The sequence below is a fragment of the Typopeltis vanoorti genome, chromosome 19 (genome assembly GCF_054136105.1).
Source record: "Typopeltis vanoorti isolate ZY-2024b chromosome 19, IOZ_Tvanoo_1.0, whole genome shotgun sequence".
Taxonomy (NCBI): Eukaryota; Metazoa; Arthropoda; class Arachnida; order Uropygi; family Thelyphonidae; genus Typopeltis; species Typopeltis vanoorti.
In genome coordinates, this window is record NC_143567.1 from 109,040,773 (window position 1) to 109,051,295 (window position 10,523).

A 10,523-nucleotide genomic window follows, 5' to 3' on the forward strand; every position below is an offset into this window, starting at 1 on the left:
AAACCACGCGCTTGTGGTCAGGCAGATGGAAGGCTAGAAATGATTCTCTGACCGAATGTACCTGATCAAGTGAAGGACAAAGATACTTTGGCGTGCACCTTGGCAACACCAAAATATATAACACACTGAACTGGACACAGCTGCACAACCGTTTTAAACAGGTGCTAGTAAATGGAACAGCGTTCGTTCCATGTCTTCACTTAGAGGAAGAGTACTAATAGTTAACCAGATGGCTGCGAGTGTCTTATGGCATACCCTCAAACAGGGCCGGTGGATGCGGGCATGCAGAGCATGCGGTGCATGTGGGCGCCGCCGCCAGGGAACGGTTCATAAGTTAATTTTTAAGAAACAAACTTTTTATCATAAAAACAAAAAATTCTTAGAATGATCAATATTAAAATAAATAAGGTCGGATACACCGAATTAAAATTTTTTAAAAAATGTATATTGCCGCCTCTTTGATCAGCCGGCTGTTTACAATTTTGCAGCAAGAGCAGGCTAAATGCTTGCGTAGAGAATGTTGTGTCTACTGCAGTCTATCTAAAATGAAACGGTGAACGGTTTTAATGCGCAGAAACGAATTTTCGTACAAAACATTTGTTGCTAGCTAGTTAACCAGTCATATCGTACGCATCTCAGTAGGCTACTGACAGTAGCGCAGTGCAGACTATTATTTCGTCTCTGTGTCGTGTTGTGTAATAATTTCTTGTAGGTATAAAATAGAAATGCAATCAAAAATTTCAAAAAAAGTTATCCGGTGCAAAATATCGTAAGCGTCATGCTGCGAAAGAAGCAGATATTAAGAAACAAACTGGGGCTCTTAATAAATTTGTTAAAATATTAAAATATCCTGATGCAGATTGTAACGAACTCGATACATCAGAAATCAGAGTTGACGAGCCGTGCACATCATCCAGTTTTTCATGGAAGTACTATTGCAACTATTGAGCAAGATAATCGAACATGATTTAAGTGAAAAATAGTTAGGATTTAGTCAACTACAACAAGATTTAGTTGTAGTTGACCACGAAACTAACACATTGTTAGTCTCTGTGAATTTAGAAGATCCAGGTGAACGGGGAAATATTGATGAAAAATTACGTGTTGTTTTAATTGAAATGGGGCCTGTTCAAAAGAAAAATATAATATATCCCGGAGATACATATGGTCGTAAATTTGGCGACACGTATTATAATAGAAAAATGGATACCGGAGCTCATGCCAAGAACATGGCTCATTTCCAGACTCCAAGCATGTATGAAATGGAAAAGAAACATTGGACGAGTGTTTTAGAACGCTTGATTGAAATTATAAAATTCATTGGTAGCCGAAATTTAGCTTTTCGCGGATCATCTGATAAATTATATGAAAGGAATAATGGCAATTTTTTTTAAAATTAGTCGAACTGTTTGCGAAGATTGATCCCATTATGAAAACTCATGTTGAAAGGACCCTACAACGAAACAACAGGGTACACTAGTTGAGTAAAGACAGTCAAAATGAAATATTGGAAACTTTGAGTAACGCAATCAGGGGTACAATTTTATTATCAATTCGAAAATCTAAGTACTATTCCATAATTTTAGACTGCACACCTGATGCAAGTAAAACAGAACAAATGACCATTATTATTCGCTTTGTTTCCTGTGACAATGGAATTGTTAAGATCAGGGAAAACTTTTTAGGTTTTGCAGATATATCAGACTCCACAGGACGTGGTTTATGTGCAACAATAATGGAACAACTGGAAAAATGGAACATTCCCATTGAAGACATGCGAGGTGAAGGGTATGACAATGGGACAAATATGAAAGGAAAAAAATATGGGGTCCAAAATTTGCTTTTGAACAAAAATCTTCGAGCTTTTTACTTGCCATGTGCTGCTCATATTCTAAATTTAATCATTAATGATGCAGTCAAAGTGAATGCAGATACAATTAGTTTCTTTGCAATTATTCAAGAAATATAAAATTTCTTTTCATTCTCTTACAAACGTTGGGCAATCCTTTTAAAGTTCGTAAAAAATTAACATTGAAACAGCCATCAGAAACGCGATGAGAAAGTAAAATTAATGCAATCAGCCTCTACGATATCAGTCAGGAGAAATTTGTGACGCACTTTTTGAAATTTTAAATAATGAAAATTTTAATAAAGAAACTCAGCATGAAGTACAAATATCATATGCTAAAATAAAGGATTACAAATTTATTTGCTCCCTTATGAACATTACACTTGCTTTAGAATCTATCGAAAATTTAAAAACATTCTTACAAGAGTATCGATCAGATACAAATTTTAAAGAAGTTCTAAAACGGCAAAAGAACTGAGTGAAGAGGTGGACGGAGAACAAGAATTTAAAACTGGTACGGAAGTTTGACGACAAAAGAAGACACGACAATTTGACTACGAGCATGATGACGAAACGCCACAATCGCCAGAAGATAAATTTAGAGTGAATGTGTTTTATACACTTATAGACGTTGCAATGTGTTCGTTAATAGAACGTTTTGAACAACTAAAAACATATTATGATAATTTCAATTTCTTGTATAGATTACTACAAATTAATAATGAAGATTTACGAAAAAATTGTGACGATTTAGAGATTCTATTGAAGGACTGCGACATAAAGACGTAAATGCAATAGAACTATATGATGAGTTATGTGCTTTCTGGAATATTTTTTGGAAGGATAATTTAAATATTCAAAAGCACTTTTGATATTCTTAATTTTATTGGGTCCAATAATTTATCTTTCCCTAACTTTTCAATTGCTTTAAGAATACTATTAACCTTAACTATTAGTGTAGCGAGCGGTGAACGTTCTTTTTCCAAGTTGAAATTGATTAAAACTTACTTAAAAACAAGTATGTCACAAAAAAAGGCTTGTTAGTTTGGCGTTAATACTATTGAAAATGATATATGTGCGGAATTAGACGTTAAGACCATTATTTCTAATTTTGTGAATATTAAATCAAAATCCTTAAAATTTTAATTTAAAAAATTTCAAGTATATTTATGTAATTTAATTTATTTTCTGTTATTCTATAAAGGTGTTATTTTTTGAATACTTATATTAAATGTTCTAATTATTTCTGAATTCTTTTCTTATTTTCTCATCTATCTTGAGTTTCTTTTATTTTCCTAAAAGATAGTTCCACTTATAAAAATTATTAAAATTTTTTTATAAGTTACTAAGAATTTAGTAACTTGTAAAATGCAAGAATTTTTTAAACTTTAGTTCAAATAAATTTTAACTTTAATTAAAATTCATTTTAATTTTGTTAGCGATTCGGGTCGGTGAGAATTCTTTAATCCCTGTATCATTATATTCAACGATTAAAGTGAAGTGGCTTTATCAAAATTTGCTTTAACTTTTGAGAATTTTTTGAATATACGGGTTTTTAACGATTATCCTGCCTAGTCAACACCCCCGGTTCGTTACATTTAGCGAACCAACGTGTGGCTGTTCTGTCAAAATTTATTTAAGAAATTTGAAATAATTTAAATTTTTATTATCATAAAAGAACCAAACACTCCTGGATAGTTACAGAGGCGCTTAGATAAAAATTCCATGCGCGCAGCAAAGACCGTAACGCCAGCTCTGTCCTCAAAGTACTCACACCTCCTGAAATTTCTCCACCTCATTCAAAAGGAAATCGAACGTTTCCTCTGGAACAAAACTCACTGGACAACATACCCTCAACTCTGCAAGCCACTCAGCAAGGGAGGTCAAGGCCTGATTTCCCTTGAAAACAAGATTAGATCCTTTATGATAATCTTCCTCCTAAAGACACTTCAATGCAATCACACTTATGTAACCACCTTCGATTACATAACGAAATCATCCTCCAGAGGACTTGCACTTTCCACAATCCTCCGAATGGCCAGTTCTGCACTAGCTCCTCTTAAACTACCTCATTTTTACAAAGATGCTCTGCAGCGGTGGAAAAATACAGAACTTCATCACACACTGACAGGATCAACAGAGTCAGCTGTACTTACAGAACCACTATTTTCGAACAGAAACATAATAAATCTCACAACTGGCCAGCCCTTTCTTTTCCCTACATGGAACTGAACAGGAATAAGAGTCATAGGGGGACCTCCTAACACAGACCCTAAAGTGGAAAACATTCACAAGCCTACCAATGAAGAACTCAAAAACTGAAAAACAATATCAACAGATGCAAGCTGTATTATAAAAGCCTACCCAGATATCGCTACACCTCAGGGTATCCGTATTCCTTCTAGAAACTGCTCGGGGCCTATATTTCATCTTCTGCAATCTGAAGCCTCACTTCCAATTCTTCCCTCTAACTACAAGAAAATGCACCACTTCCTCATATCAGTGTCTCCAACCTCGCCCTTCGTATAGTCATCCTTACCCCTGTCATCTACAAGGCTGCATATGCCACTCAGTTTTCAGTGGGACCTTCCATGTAAATCGAATTCCGATATTCAGTGGAGACTATGGCATAACATCTTGCCAACTCCTTCTAAGCTCTACAAATTTCAACTAAGAGAAACGTATCTCTGACTATTCTGTGACGTTTCAGGTACTTTGGAACACACATATCTGACCTGTCCCGCAAACAAAGTGACAATCACCTATGCCCCGAATACTGCCTCTAGCACCTGTAACTACGCACACAGCCAAGAAGACTAATGGAATTTAGTCGACACAGAAGAAAACAGACACAGAACATGCAATTTCCTCTTCATCTGCGCTAAGGCCGTCATCTACAGCTTCTACCTAAAACAGACAAGAAATAACCAGCACCCATCCATCACTGAACCTGCACAAACCCTTATGTATATCCTCCGTCGGAAACTAAAAAGCAGGCTTTCACTGGAACTTGAGTACGTCAAAGAAACAAGAACTGTCGCGAAATTCATAGAGGAGTGGAATCCAACTGGTACCCTCTTCTGGATTGACGACGACAATGCGCTTCATCTGAAAGATAACTCAGACTGAAACTGAACTGTAAAATTTGAATTCATTTATTGCATTCTCTATTGTATATCCGAAAGGAAAATATTTCTTTCTCTGTAATATATATACTTATATACTTAGAATATGTAAATAGTCCTTGTTACTTATCGTCTAGTGTATATTTTAACAAGTTAAATAAATAAATAAATAAAATATTTAGACGGATAAACGACAATACACTTCAGCTGAAGAATAAGCTAAAAGTGATGCTGAACTTTAATATTGACTCTTACTGAAAAGACACATTCTGCCTGCCACTAATGTACCTTTTCCCCCTTCAATTCTATTGTATATCTAAAAAGAAAATCCTTTTTTCCTGTAATATACATTCTTATAATATGTAAATAGTCCGTTTTTGTTATCTATCTTCCAATGTATATTTTATCAAGTTACACAGACTGATACACGCTAACTAGATGCGTGTACATAATGATCCCGTCAGGCATTCGCATACTTATGCAGAACGCATCTGGTCATAACGATGTGCCAACACAGTCCTCTATTTCATAAACACCCACTCACATTGAAAATTCCAAAAGCATGGTTATTATCAGAAGATTTGATGTAAGTCACTGCAACTCCACTCCATTTCCTTCTCTTTGGAGTAATTTCCACATTTTATTTCTTTTTTTAAAGGGGGGGGAAGTAAGTACCGGAAAGAGAAACAAGAATATTAAAGATTGAACTACAGCTTCAAAATTATTCAAGTGTAAACTTCACTACTTTCTTAATTCGTATCAATTCCGTTAGGTGGAGCACTAACACAAATTCATTAAAAGGGGAAAGAAATGAATCTTCAAAGTTAATCTGTAGTTTACCGTACGGTGGCAGAGAAATGTCATCCTCTCATTCAGTCATGTAATATTTCCGAGAGGAAGACTAAAGGAAAACATTCTCCAACTAATGTGACCACCTGATGAGTTCTATGTTCGAAATGTACTACCGCACTGACAGATAATACGGAATATATTGTTGTAAGAATCAACAGTATTATCTTAATATAAGTCTACTAGGAGTAGCTCTCCTAGTAGACTTCCAGTAACTCTTCTATCTAAATATATATTCTTAGGAGTTGTCACATTAAAAGTTAAGATTTTTAATTAAAAATGCTTTCTTCTATTTTTCATATAATCAGATAAAAAAAAATTACATTTATTTTCATAAAAGTTAAATATTGTTCAAAATTATCAGCCATTTTCTTTCTTTATTGTTTTTTCCCCTTCTTCCTATTTTGATTTCATCAATTTTCTAATTTTTGTCGTGATTTTATCGTTTAAATTTCAAAATTTTCGTAATGTATATTTTTCTTTTTATATTTCATTATCCTGTTTGTCAATGGTTTTTTCCCTTGATTTTCGAAACGAATATATTAATCTTAATTTTCTTTTGCACTTTTTTTCTCGTTTTTCTTTTTTATGTTAATACGGTCTCTGAAGAGAGCGCATTATCAGAATAGATTGCTTTCGAACCGACTGATTCTGCATTGAAAATTAATGCCAGGCATAGTTGACTCACTCACGTTTGCAACTCCCTATTTATAGAAGATTCCTGGTTTTTAGCCTCGCAGTATCGGACCACATCGAGCTACAAACGACATCTGTGGGATCGATGGTCATTTGGGCTTTGTGTAGTTATTCAAAGACTGTAGTCTTCTGTTCCCTGTTCAGATTCATTTGACACGTTTAAGTTAGTGAGGGAGTTTTATCGGATTAATCCAGAGGGATTATAAAAAGGAAGGGGGAAAGAAGTAGAACTGGAGGTCATCCATGGAAGTGATTATGGTGAAGGGGGTGTGAGGTGTAGATTTTTTACATGGGGAACTGTCAGTCAAAGGAATACATTAACAGAATATGTTGTTAATGCAAAGTGTGTTAAGGATTTTAAGATTGAGTGTGATAAATATGTTGTCCGTTGAATGAACCTCCCACGATGAGTCTGCCGACTCCGTGGAAGGTGTAATAATAATATTTTTAATAGAATATCATAAGTTTATTGTCATTCATATATACATATATAGAGTATTTACAAATATATAATTCAGATGAAGTACAAATATATAAACATATATAAATTATAATAAGAATGCTGCATTTTTTGCAGTTTCACTAATGCATTTACAATGCTATATTTACAATAGATAAAAAAAGAATTTTTTATAAGAATGAAATAATTTTAGCGTATGTTGATTTCTAAAATGTTTACACAATTACAATAATCATCTTTAGTGACATTCCAAATTGTAATTTTAAAAAAATCAGCACGTTATGCTGCATATGTGATTTTTTTTCTACATTGCATTTGAATTAAAATTTTGATAATAATACATTTTTGCATCTATATTTACAACACGTGTTCTTCTAATATTAACAATGAAGACTGCACAGAATGTTTGAATAATAATAATAATAATAATATGATAATGTCTCAGATAAATTACATACATATATTCATTCCAGAATGCTAGGAAAATATCTTATTTAAATTGCATGAATAATGATATTAACAATGTGTTTTACATCTTTTTTCACATTTATATTTACAATGATTCATTTTTTATTAAATTGTTTATAATATTTACTTGTTTCTTTGGGTGGCTTCTTCCTCGAAGCTTTGTAGAGCTTATCTGAATAATGTTATCAGTATCTTCATTATTGGTATACACCTTACTGACTGTTTTGTTACATAATCTGCAGTCTTTGATTATGAGGATTACGCGTAGATGAATGAAGCAGTTAATCCCACCTACTTCGAAGCTTGGGTTAGCTTTTATGAAGAGAGTGGGATTAGCCTTCACTATTTATGTTGTTGTTACTGTTTATAGATGGGATGTAGGCATTGGATGCTGGTGATTTGTGATGTGTATATTAGTGTTAATGGTATCCTAACTTTGTTGGTATATTTTCCAGAGTTCGTTTTTTAATGTTCTGTAGTTATCTATGTGTTTTAACTTTCTTGGCAGGTTGTTGAGTTGCGTCGGTATCTGATGTGATCTCACAAAAGAACCGTATGAATTGTTGAAGGGATATAGAGAGTTGTTGTGGGTCGTGTTGTACGATATGTGTCTCTGTTGTTTCGATAGGTGATGTTGAAGTAATTCCTTGTTAATGTCATGTAGTGTTTCAGGTTTTTAATGCTCAGAATTCTGTGTATCGCCAAGTGCTTGTCGGATATTGGTTGTTGCGTGTAAGGCGTCCAGATCACTGTTGACACGATTTTCCTGTGTAGTGTTTCTAATTTTGTTAGGTGGCTGTTTGATGTATTTGCATAGACTGTTATTCCTTATCTGAGTAGGGATTCGCAGATACCGTGATATAGGATTATGTTAGATGGAATAATGTCTTTTACTTGGAAGAGTTTTGCTGCGATGATCCGGAGTTTGGTGTGTAGGTATTCTATATGTTTTGTCCTTTTAAGGTGGGAATCTATATAGATACCGAGGTATTTTGCATGTGTTACAGGTTTGATTTCTGGACATCAACAGCTATGTTTGTTGTTAATGCAGAGGTATGGGTGACAGTGTATCGATAGTGGTGCGGGGCGCATGATTCTTGGATTGTGTATTATCAACATCTGTGTTTTGGTGCCAGTGATTAGAATCGCCTTGCAATTGTAATCAACGGTTACAGCATTGATTACATTAATTGCTTACAACATTAATTACATGCAGCATGAGTTTATTCACTTCAGTTCAGTATACACAATATTTATTTATAATGAAACTTTTGCTAAACTTTAATTACGAATTTTGTTAGTGGTAATAATAACGTCTTAATAAAACTTCTGGCTTCGTTCATGTACCCAATCAGAATATTGACTCAATTTTATTTCTCTCCGGCAATGAATTCTAATGACACTTTATTAATCCCACTGCCTTTTATTCAAAATAATTAGCCAGATAATAAAGCTGAAATAATTAGCCATACGTTGCTTACCTCTGATTAACGAAGACTCTTGCATTTTGTAAATATTCATCAGCATTTTAATAGCGTCGCCAGAAGCACAAACCCTGTTGGTGCATTTAGTCTGCTACGTTTTCAACAGCGCAAGACACGCGCATTCTTTTGATTAACTCTAATAACAGTTGCATTCAGCGCTATCACATTTTATTGTAGATATTATTATAATATTTACTTAATATCAAAACTCTAAACAATATATAACGGCAATTATTAATTACGTTTATTTACAATTTAAGCATTCTGATTGAACCGTCCTGTTAACATTACTGATATCTGATAACAAAATTACTTATTATTGTTATTACTTTAAATAAAGGGAAAAAATTTCTTCGTTTAAAATAATACCATCTAAAATAACACCCACTAAATTAAAAATAATATTAAAAATAAAAATTTTAGTAATACCTTTATAATTAGTACGAATCAGAATATAGGGAACCCCAAGAAACAAAATAGTTTGTGCTGAATATTATTATTATTATTATTATTATTATTATTATTATTATTATTATTATTATTATTTCCTTATATTATATTAGAATAAATAAATTAAATTAAATTAAAAACAAGTTAAATAAATTAAATAATATTAGAATAAATATATTACAGGTTATTATATATAAATATATTATATTGAATTGTGATACAATTAATAGGAATATATAATATATTCATATTATATTATAATAGTTTATTATTAGAAATTAATAGATTATTCGAAATGTTAAATAATATTGTTGTTTATTTTAAGTTTTCTTAATTCTATTTTATTATTATTCATTTTAATTTAATTTATTTAATTCTTAAGGCATATAAAATAAAATGCTTTGATGTGTAAATGTTCAGGAGATTTCAGACTCTAAGATAGAGTGAATGCTGTTGTATTATTTTATACGTTAAAGGTGTCGGTCATCAACAAACCACTTTACATCATCATTCATCATACGCATTATAAACCACGTCTTAGATAATCACAAACGTTAACTCTTCACTGTTAAAGAGTAATGAAGACAATTAATGGTTGTCTTAACACCGTGGCTCATTTTAGCTTGTGGAGTTTCTAATGGTGTAACAATTAGAAACTTCACTTGACTGAAGATTTCATTATTCGGAAATGAATTCAATAGATTAAAACTTTATTATGACAATGAATGTATTTGTTTTCATAAATTTATCTTCAAGAATATTAAAGCCCACTCGTATTTTATTTCCATATTCATCGCATTAGCCTTCGACAAATATTGTTTTAGGAATTCCCCGGGCCACTGAAAAGTTTGCTATGGCGATTAAAAAATATCTTGAACTGATTGCGCGAGTTCATTCCCAAGATAGAAATCGAGCAACCAATTAAAGATATTACCTCATACATTCGCGTGCCAAACACAACAAACACGTGCATATTTGCTAAATTTCAGAAATATGAACTTCCATTCTGGTAATGAGGCTAATTCCAAACAATGCAAGGGATTGTAAATAATTGGTTAAACCTGGTTCGTATAGCTAAATCACAATATTAACGATAAAATTGATGAATTATACAAACGGAGTTTCTTCAGTAAGCAAATTTA